General features: G+C 35.4%; 1 protein-coding gene across 4 annotated transcripts in view; it reads right to left on the reverse strand.

Annotated features, from left to right (window-relative positions):
• Positions 1-11660, reverse strand: part of LOC106884320 (potassium channel subfamily K member 4) — a 197680-nt gene that overhangs the window by 50237 nt on the left and 135783 nt on the right. Inside the window, exon 1 of one of the 4 annotated variants that reach the window (XM_052971304.1) lies at positions 3341-3512. The exons of the other annotated variants lie outside the window; for them this stretch is intronic. The gene's annotated coding sequence lies outside the window, so the exon portion shown is untranslated. Of the gene's footprint in view, positions 1-3340; positions 3513-11660 lie in introns of those variants that run through there. 4 annotated transcript variants of the gene reach the window in all.

Raw genomic sequence — 11660 nt, forward strand, 5'->3', positions numbered from 1 at the left:
TGTGTATTTTTTATGTATGTGTGTGAGCGTGTGTTTGTATATATATGCACCTCTGTCTCCTTGTATGTACATGTGTGTGTGTTTTGCAACTATGTACCATGTTTGTATTATGGATGTGCATCTCCATATGTGTGGACATGTGTCTCCATATGTGTCCTTGTGTGAAGTAAAGTGTGTGTGTATATATGGTCATGTGTCTCCATTTGCGTATGTGTGCTTGTCTATTCATATAACCTATGTACCTATCCGTCTGTATGTTGATCTGTTTTTTTTTTCATATCCATATGCTTATATACATGTGCATATACACATATATACCCACACACGCACATGCATACATCTATCTACATAACAGCCCACTAACTATTCTACTCTACCTGTGTAAACTTTGGGTATGGAGGTATGATATTTACTATGTATATTTCTTATTTAGTATTGGAGAAGTTTCATTTATAAGGATGTAATCCCGTATTTGTCTGAGTGTTGGGTCTTTTGGGTGCTTGGATAAGATGCGGATGTCAAGTTGACACAAGTTGCCTCCATGGTGGTCTTTGGGTTGTTGGTAGAGTATGGAGGACTTTTTTTTGTCGTCATATTGTCTCAGATGTTCATTTAATCGTTCCGCAATGCTCCTAGATGTCTCCTCTATGTACGTCATGTTCATGTCTTTACAAGCACCTTCTATGCATCTTATGCTGTAAACTACATTTCGATATAAAATTAAATCTTATTATTTTTAACATTAGATGTCATGTTAAAACTGATGATAAGGATATGATGAAGTTTCTTTCAGTATGCTAATCCCATTTTTACCAAATAGCATACCCATTACAACATTATTATACGCACTTCCGTTCTTTTTAAACAAGTGAGTATAAGTTGATGGTGATTTGGCTGTTAATTCTAGCAGGTAGAGTGAACTCGGAGAGAATTACTTGTTAGTTTGAATTGAAGGGAAATTAAGATTTTACAGAGGGATTGTGGTGGGTTGGAAAAAATCGGACCAAATGCTTTGCATTTTATATTCCAAGTCCAAATTCCGCCGTGGCCAGCTTAACCTTTCATCCTTTCAGAGTCAATAGTATTAAATACCAATCAAGCACTAGTATCAATATGATATCCCTCCACTAAATTTATGTCCTTACACCTGTTTTAGGAATTTATATTTTTACAGAAGTACAAGGCTTAGATTTATTAGAAAAAGATAACGTGTGATCGTGGGATGTTCAATACTCTCTCTCTCTCTCTCTCTCTCTCTCTCTCTCTCTCTCAAATAGAAGGGAAAAGCAATCACGGGTTAGATTTAGAAACCAACCTCTACGTCATTTAAGAACACTCTATCAAGAAAAATTGTTAACAGCAACACTGTCAGGGGTTTTCACAATATTAGCAAAGTTCAATTAAACTGTCAATCAAATATGTCAGCCAGTCTAACGATATCCTATTGATTTCCAATGTGCAATATGAGCACAGCAATTCCTCAGTTTATTAATGCATTGGAAGGAAAGAATCAGATGAGTACCGGACAGGATATCATATAATATTTAGTAACATCATTTTACGTTATAGACCCACGTTCTGCCGTCTTTACGTTAGGAGTTCAAATCTGCCGTTCATCATTACGGGTCGAAAAAATAAGTATTACTTGAGTATTGGAGTCAGTGAAATAGACATAGAACCCTTCCCTAAAATTGCTGGTCTTGTGCCAAAATTTGAAATCATTATTATAATCATGCTAAAGGTGGTGAGCTGGCGGAATCGTTAGCGTGTCGAACAAAATGCTTAACGGCATTTCCTCTGGTTGAGATATGCTGACGCTTTAGAACTGTTTTATGTTGCGGTATATTGAAGTTCAAAATTTAAATACTTACATTTAAGATAGGGAAACTGAAGAGAAAGTGGATTGTTTTCCCATGGCATGAAGGAAACGTCCTCGCCTTTTCGATAATTGGAAAAGTTCTCGCCTTCGATAACAAAAGCTGCTTATCGAGTTTTGGGGGTTGATTTATTTAACTGTTATCACTATAAATTGGTGGCTTAGTACCAATGCTCAAAAGTAATATCACACACACACACATACATACATACATACATACATACATACATACATACATACATATACCAGTCACATTACGTGACACCAGGGATAAGTGTCTTTTAGTATAGCCCGGGGCCAACCAAAGACTTATGAGTGGATTTGGTAGACGGAAATTGAAAGAAGCTCTTTGTATATATATGTAAACACCAATGTATGTGTGTCTTTGTATTTGCATTTGACTCCCATCACAGCAGTGATGGTTTATTTACGTCCACATACAGTTGTGATCGGCAAAATGAGACCGGAAGAATAAGTACAGAGATTTAAAAAATGTACTGAGGTTGATTTGGTTGACTATTCTCTTTAAGGTGGTGCCCCAGCATGATCGCAGTGCAGTGACTGAAATAAGTAAAAGATAAAAGAAATGCATATAGATTATATGTACGAGGAGGTACTGAAAAGTTTCCGGCTTTAAGGGTGTCACGAAAGGCCCGGTTGAGGGCTCAACCTTCTGAGGGCTCAACCTCGCAGGGCTTAGAAAAACTGAAGTACCGCCGCAATACGTGCGTGAATCTGAGAGGAGTATATGTTGAATAACTAACTGATCCTCCTGTATTTTCTTTTATCCAAAGCCAGGAACTTTTCATTTATATATATATATATATATATATATATATATATATACATATGTATATATATACACACGCACACACAAATACACACACATTGTGTGTATGTGTGTGTGTGTGTGTGTGTGTGTGTGTGTACCTATACACACACATAAATAATTTTTGTTACATTAATCATTTAAATGTTCGTGAATTTCTCCTACAATTTTGGATGTATCTACGTCTTTACTAAGCAACTCGTGGGTGTTCTCTACAGGCTAAAGAATTACGAGTTCTAAAAGAATTATCTGTAATCTGACACTTAATTTGCTTTGCTGTTCGGAAATGTTTTGAAAAATATCCTGAAAATAAAACTTAATAAACTTCCAGATAAGCATATTCGTTTGGAAATCTAGCTACAAGTCATTCTTTGAAATTTATATAACCTCATAATGTAATGTGTTTGTTATAATGTAGAAAAGAACGCTATAAATTTAACAGAATGAGTAGTTATGGATTTATTAAAAGCTATAAACTATAAAGTTTTAAAAACATCGAAGAAAAAGAATATTATTAATAAAATAAGAAAGGAAGTCTTAAAATTGATATCAAGACATATTCCGTATCATTAAGGATAATGAAAGGAAATATATAATAGGAAAAGTCTTAAAATAGTTATTAATACACTACCTACCTTCAGTTGTGATAGTTTCCAGCGTTGCTATCTTTTTAAGGCCACCAACGAATTACTAATATTAAATTATTTATCTTGAAACATTGCTTATATAACAACATTCAGTTGTTAACTTTAATGTCGTTTGAATTAAGTTTGCGTATTTGTGAGTTGGTGCTTTGCTGACAAACAATAAAAATAGCATACTTTAAATCCCATTTAGAATATAAGATATGAAAACACTTGTGTTTTTCGAAATCTAACTGTTTACATATAAAACTAATTATATAGTCTTCAGTGAACATTCTAATTCAATATTTAAATAAGTGAAATAAATCGATCACTAAATATTTTATAACAGTTAGACAACAGACTCTTAGTTCGCTCAACATTTATTACCTCTCGCCCCCTCTCTCACTTTTTTATATTTACTGATTAACTTGCTACTCTGCCTATCCTGTTATCGATCATCCCGAACTCTATCTCTGATACACACACACACACACACACGCGCGCGTGCACACACACATAAGCGTGCACACACACATACGCGTGCACACACATATACGCGTGCACATACACATACGCGCACACACACATACGCGTGCACACAAACACACACACACACACATACACGCACACTCTCTCTCTCTCTCCCTCTCTCTCGTCCAATGCTACTAGCTTTAATGCAGCTTCTTGTCCTAACTCGATCCTGGTTCATTTACAGTAGGTGTTTTTAGGTGATAATGATACGTAATTCCCAGTAACTATGAAGTTCAAGTAATTAATGTTTAAGTGTCATCACTAATATACTTGTAAGTCGTGAATTTTATTCTATTTAATTGATCTATGCGTTCTAAGATGACGGTACAAGCCTATTTATCTAAAAGTATCCTAGCGACGTGGAAGTGAGAATAGGAATGAAGCCGGGTCTAAGAGAACTTGTTGAGTTGCTTCCCTCCATCGACGGCTTCTTATGTCAAACCTTATATTTATAGTTACTTTCAAAGATACCGCGCCTAATGTCGTACTTTCTCCTTTAGAGTGGACGATCAAATGCATCAATCATCCACGGGGAAACGCTAATAGGGGATCCCGGGTCGAGTTGTTACACAGGTAAGTTGTTACAAGCCAATTGTTTCCAGCTTCAAGAAATAGGTGGCACTCGGGTCTCTACCTGAAGGCCAGCTCCATAGCATCATGACTGCACATTTGTATTGCACTGGTGGGCTGTCACTAGGAAAGGTATAGCTCAAACGTATGATTTTTTACTCCAAAAGTGAAATTTTGCCACAAAGTTATTTTCTTAACTACTAAAGCACAAATGGTGTTACTGAAGTAGTTTGTGGTTCATCAGGAAGTGTTGGAAGTTGCCTTCGATACATGAAGGTGTGTCCTTGATGCCATGCATTGCTGGTGCTGTGTACGAGGTAATCCTCAGAAATCCATGGTCGGGGCTAATTGTTACAGTGTATCAACTTACCCCAGGCATGTAACAACTTACCTCTTCTATTTCAGTTTAACACGCCATGCCTAGAAATTACAAAAGGAAGACTACAAGGGGTGGGGGATACCCCTCCTTATGTCATGGAAAGAGCCGCCAGAAAAGTTGTGGATGAAAAGAAATCATTACGGGATGTTGCCGTAAAACAGCGCATAGTGGATGAAATAAACGAACGGAAATCCAAACCAAAGAAGGCAACTGGTACAGAAAAGGCAACAAAGGGGAAGAGAAAGTAAAGTAAACCAGGTAAAGGCAAAGGGAAGCAGCCTCGCTGTAAGCAAGTCACCGATTGGGAATGCCTTGCCTGCTCAGATTTGTATTCCAACTCCCTTCCTGGTGCATGGACGACAGGACTTTCTGTGTGATCTGTGTGGTGAGGAGTTAATGGAGGACGATTCTGACTAGATGGCACATGTAACAATGGGGAAATTGGCTGATGAGGACTCTCAGTATCCCAGTTAGGATATTAGGTGGTTCAAAGCACAGTTAATAATACTTCCTAGATGCAAGAAGCAAGAGATGTATTCATTTTAAACTTGTTTGTTAACACCCCGCACTCGGGGAAAATTGTTACAGCTGACACCACCTTATTAATTAGAACCTGTCTAATTAATGTTATGCAATTTCTGTTATTTTGCTGGTGATAACAATAAATAGAGATCTTTTACTAATTAAATCTGAAAAGAAACTTTAGCTGTGTTTATTTATGTGGGTGCCAAGACAAAAAAAATGAAAACATGTAACAACTAGACCCGGTCTCCCCTATTAAAGTTTTGAATTCAGGGCACCAGAAAGGTATTATCTTTGAATAGATGATGCAGATTATATAGCCTCTCTCTGTTCATTGGTGTTCTAATCGCAAGAAAAACTCAACGTTTAGTCTTCTGCCTTAGTACCAAGTTCCACCAGGAGAATCTTTTTCATAGACCTGGTCAGGTTTAAATGGCTATTTCTGTTTCCACAGCACAAATTTTCCTAAATTCTCCTTTTTCACGCCACCAGAAAACATAGAGACTGTATTAGTAGTTTTATCTGCAGTACAAAGAGTTACCAAGTGCGAAATCTCCGGCCGTTTGATGAACGGTCTTGACGGTGTCTCTAATATTAGGCGGCGAGCTGGCAGAATTGTTAGCACGCCGGACGAAATGATTAGCGGTATTTCGACCATCGTTACGTTCTGAGTTCAAATTCCGCGAGGTCGACTTTGCCTTTCATCCTTTCGGGATCGATAAATTAAGTACCAGTGAAACACTGGGGTCGTTGTAATCGACTAGTCCCCACGCCTCAAATTTCAGGCCTTGTGCTTTGAATAGAAAAAACCCCGATTATCATTAAATAGTGCGATACAGAACTAACTTCTAACCGTACCTAACTAATATTTATCACGTTACAGTATTCTAATCTGAAATTTATCTTAATATTTGAAAGCATGTCATAGTGAGCTCCATACCCATGAGGACAATCATTCTCACTTTGCTAACACGAACAATTACTGCTGTTCCCCAAACCCCCAAATCGATGAAAACACTTATAAGTAATCATCTTTGTCGATGGTATTAGGTCTCTCATTTTTCATTAGTTGGCTTTGTGGATCTAGATCAACTTGTCATGTCGTTCACCAATGGTTGTCTTTTTCATACGAGAACTGCGGTATAAAATAATGTTGCACTCGAACATCAGTAGACGGTGTCTGGTATTAGACCCCTTTATCCAAGTTGCTCGCTTATAGCTCAAACATATCTCACATGTAATCAATCGGAACACCATTATACCATGTGCTTCTGAGAGCTCAAACTGAACCGTAATTTATTGACTCTGGTGTATCCTAAGATGTGTTAATTCTCCCACACTCTTAATTCTGACCATTTGAACTACTTTCTGTTATTTCTAACAAGATATTCTTCTGCACAGATGTACGAAGGCATAATCCAAGTTAAATATACCCTACGTCTAATCTATACTTGCCTTTATGAACAGAAATTTCGGAAACATCCGCTAAGGGAGACAATATAATACAGTTACTTTCAACAAAACGAATACACTATCACTATACATATCAAGGAAACTGTCGTCTAACTGAGCCTCTCTACAAATAAGCAGCACAATTTCTTAAAATCTCTACAAATACTTGACGTCATGATATCAGATAATTTCTCATATGTATAGAATCGCCAAAATTACGCCTCTATTTTAATGGTCAGAAAATAATTTTTCTTTGAGGAGTCACTGGCCCTCTACAAAGATCAGGTACGATACACGTATTTATGGACGGTTCTCCTGTTACACAAACAAATATCCAATATCTCATCCAAAAGAAAGCGAACCAGCAAATTGACACAGATTCGATCCCCAACAACCTAAAACAACTTGGCTCACAGATGCACTGTTTCTTCTCACCGTCTCGTCTACTACTGCTGCTTTTCCAGACTAGCAAGCTACCTTCACTGAAGACAATCTAATCGTATATCTTACTGTCTTCTCCCTCGATTTCACACGAAATATACCTGTCGCTTTCTTTCCTAGATAGATATGGAATCCTCTCCTCTCTCTCGTATTTCTTGCAAACATTGACCTAAAGTGTTCAAATTGGATATCATCTATATCAAAACGTTTCACCAGTCTCGGGGAATATACAAAGGACACAGGGACTGCTCTCTTCTCACTGACAATTTGAAACAATGTAAATAGAAGAAATATGTCTAAATGTTTTTTTATCACCATAGCAATTTTCTAAAAGTATAAGAAAGTATGTAGCTGGCAAAAAAAAATGTAAAAGACATTTATCTAACACATATTGCGTTTTATAAAAACAGAATTTAATGTAGGTTGTAAGATCTATAAACATATTACATTTTCTTAAATATAGCTGTCATGCTATTGTGGCTGTTGAGTTGCTTTGAGAGATGATATGATATCGAATAGTAGAATAAATTTTTTGATAACAAAAGATAAATTTGTTTTGGTAATCACAGCATCAAGCGGACTTCAAAAGAATTTCGCTGCCAGATTTCTCAGACACAGTATATTTATTTCGTCAAATACAATAAAATACAATAGGTGCCATTCATGTGTTACTGAAGTTGCATTAAAATGAGATTATAAATCATGGAACTGCATGCTATTTTGATTGTATCTATAATAATTAATACAACACTCTTATTCACACAGTTGTACCTTTCCTTGATTTACATCTTCCGTAAGTCTCAGAATCGATAATAAAATTCTAAGCAACGAAGAAATCATTTATGTTAAAATGTAAACAGTTCATTTCAACACTGCCAGTTAGATTCAGACGATTTTTTCCACAGGAAAAGAAAAAAAACTCTTTTCAACTAAATTCATACAAAATTTTTAATATTTTATGTATTGAAACAAACAAATACGAGGCTGCATTTATAGAAATAAATCTCTGGTTTGTGGTAATTTTTTTGCTATTTCTACGAAGGGTGTGATTCTAATATTTTAAAAGAAAAGAAAGTTGCCTCTCAATGGTTTTAGTTGCTTTTCGAATAGAAAACTCTGTTCAACCGGAAATTAAAAGCAAATTTTTACATCAGTTAGCCGGAGGTTTAACACCTGCTTTGAAGAAAATGAGCAAGAAGTTTTATGATTGATGGGTAAATTACTTTTATTCCACGCTTATTTGAATAAACTTTGCTAAGCATTACATTCGAAATATGTTTGAATATTTCAATACTCTAGATTATGAAAGGCTTTTAATGGCTCTTGATATTTTGGTAAAATACCCTTCCATAGCCCAGAGAATTAAATATAATTCCAACATATATCAGAATCAATGGATATATCAAACGTGATGACAAATATATAATTGTGTTTTCCAGTAATAATGAAGATGACCAAAATGACTATTTTGAAGTCTTCTATCTTCAAAAAATGTTTGAAGATGAAGTCTGTATGTTGTTGACTTGAAGCAAATGTGCAAGAATGAAGGGTTGAATGGCAGAATAGTCGTATTTAAGGTGGGCATATACTTATTATCGATACAAATGAAGTGATATAATGCCAAACCGGGTTTGGAACGGAATCCCAAATGTACCTCACAGAAAGAAATTACAATCCAATAAGATCATAACTTCTCGCAAATCATGTTTTCTAGAGTTGAAGTGATGTGTCACTTTTATTTCTGGAATTGACATTCGTTTGAGACAATTTCCAATATCATATACAATACTGCATATATGAAAAGAATCCTCAACCCATTGACTCAAAGAAGTTGAAGGATGACAGTTTATACAAAACGTACAAGATAACACATAAACGTTATACACACACACACACACACACACACACACACACACACACACACACACACACACACACACACACACACACACACACACACACACACACACACACACACACACACACACACACACACACACACACATATTCACATAAATAAAAATATATATTGTACCTCGTTGCTATGAAACTTTTGAAGGAAAATCTTTATGATTGTGGTACGTGTAATTATTATTTTCATTGTGAATGTGAATGCGTTGATGGATAAGTTTCGTATGGTAGTAGAACATCCATGGCTTTTCCTTCGACTCAAGAGATCAGACGTCGTTGATATAGGTATTATGGTTCTCAACATCTTTATGGCGGTTTCAGTGTCAGATGTGTCAAGTGTGATGGATCGGTAGAATCGGTAGAGTGATAAACAAAATACTTTGTATCATATAGTTACTTCTCTTAACGTTCTAAGTTTAAATTCTGTCGACATCAACTTTACCTTGGGGGTGGTGGAGTGGTAATCAATAAAGTGCCAGAGAAGTACGAAGTTAATGTGACATTATGCTCATATCAGAAGTCCGTATTGAATGTAAAGCTGATTAAAACATCTTGAAGATGTTAATGCTCAATTGAGAAATTTAATTTGAAGAATTAGATACCAAATTTTACTTCTATCCTTCTTCCTCAATACCGAAAACCACTTCACATTTATATATTCCGCACAAACATTGATCTGCAAAAGTTCAAATTGTCAATGATCTATATTAATACTGGCCAGATGTTTCTAAACTGTAGTTTCAGAGAAATTGGAAAAGCGATGAGAATTTCCTGAATTTCTCTGACTAAACTAAAATCAGTAAAAGCATTTGGCTTCATATTTACAACTTCATACTTGGTACTTTTCATATCTACCACTTGGTACTCTTCATGTCTACCGCTGATACTCTTCATATCTACCTATTGGTACACTTCATATCTGCCTATTGATGCTCTTCATATTTGCTTATTGATACTCTTCATATCTACGTATAGGTACTCTTCGTATTTACTACTCGGTGCTCTTCTTAATTACTTATTGGTACTTTTCATATCTACCATTTGGTACTCTTTATATCTACCTATTGGCACTTTTCATATCTATTACTTGAAATCATTCATAGTTGCAAATCTAGGACATTGCAACTCTTCTAGGTATTTTGAAATATTATTTAGAGCAGTCACAGATTCAAATGTCTCCTTCATTGAAAGTTTATTTGACATTAAGTATTATTGGAAACTTATGAAATCTTTAGGCACATTTATAAAAATATTGATGTGAAAAACTCCAGCAATATGTTGAAAATTTAATGCAACTATGGATTAATTAATCAATGAAAACAAACAAACAAAAAAACAGAATTGATTCTAGCGACAGATGACATAAAATCCATTTGGTCAAATAGTAATACGTTAAGCACACACAGTCATACACAGACACATACGCACGCATGAAATAACAGCTAAAATATAATGATAATGATATCAAACAATTTTGTACATCTGCTTATTGATTTTTTTCACGAATACTTTCATTAGTATAGTAAAAGACAATGCATCACTGACGGGACCATAGTGTGAACGAAATATAACCGGAGTTGTGACATACAGATTTTCTATTTAATTTAGTACTTTGTGCAGTGGGTGTGTACAAAAGCTTTTCTTGTTGCCTGCTGGAGCAGCGATATGATCTAAGCCATTTCAGCTGTTCACCAGGCAATCTTTTTATATAACATATAGAAGTACATTATCCAATGGTTACCATCTCTTTTTAAGGAGAGAAAGGAGTGATTTATGAGAGATTGGCACTTATTTCTAGCGAGTCAAGCGGCCTACTAGATAACCCCGTCATTGACTCGAAGTTATTCAAGTTCATTGTTACTGATGTATGTGAGGAATATGTATTCGCCCGTAGTATTTCACGGACGCCGTATTCTGATTTGTAACGATTACAAAACCTCTTTTATGCAGTAACTGTAGTTTTATTCATAATTCCACATAATTTAATGAGTTTTATGGTTTTATATTTAAAATATTTCGTTATACTATCCACAAACGTGTTATTAGAGCTACGATTAACTACGCCAAATCCGACTGAAATAACACCAGGTTGGCGCGCATAAAATATACACTTTGGCGAAATGATTTATTATATAACTAGAATAATTATAATCATTTAGTTTACTATAAAAGCTAGCAGCTTTAGCGAAAACGGTGATATTTATGCGTTGGTGTATATAATAATATATAGAGGAAACCTACGAATATACAGATTACTCCGTGCATAGAATTTTCCAGGGAAGAGTTTTAATCAAGTGCGACTTGTTAGTACCAGTTCAGTTGCACATACTCTGAATAACATCTTTATTAATATATAAGAAAGCTTGATAGCTTAAGGTGGTTTGATTTAATGCATGCACAATGGTGATATCTATGATAGATTGAAGTTGAACATATACAAAATTATGGAAAGTATGTATGTACATATGCATGCATGTATGTATATATATATATATATATGTGTGTGTGTGTGTGTGTGTGTGT

The sequence above is a fragment of the Octopus bimaculoides genome, chromosome 1, assembly GCF_001194135.2.
Source record: "Octopus bimaculoides isolate UCB-OBI-ISO-001 chromosome 1, ASM119413v2, whole genome shotgun sequence".
Classification (NCBI taxonomy): Eukaryota; Metazoa; Mollusca; class Cephalopoda; order Octopoda; family Octopodidae; genus Octopus; species Octopus bimaculoides.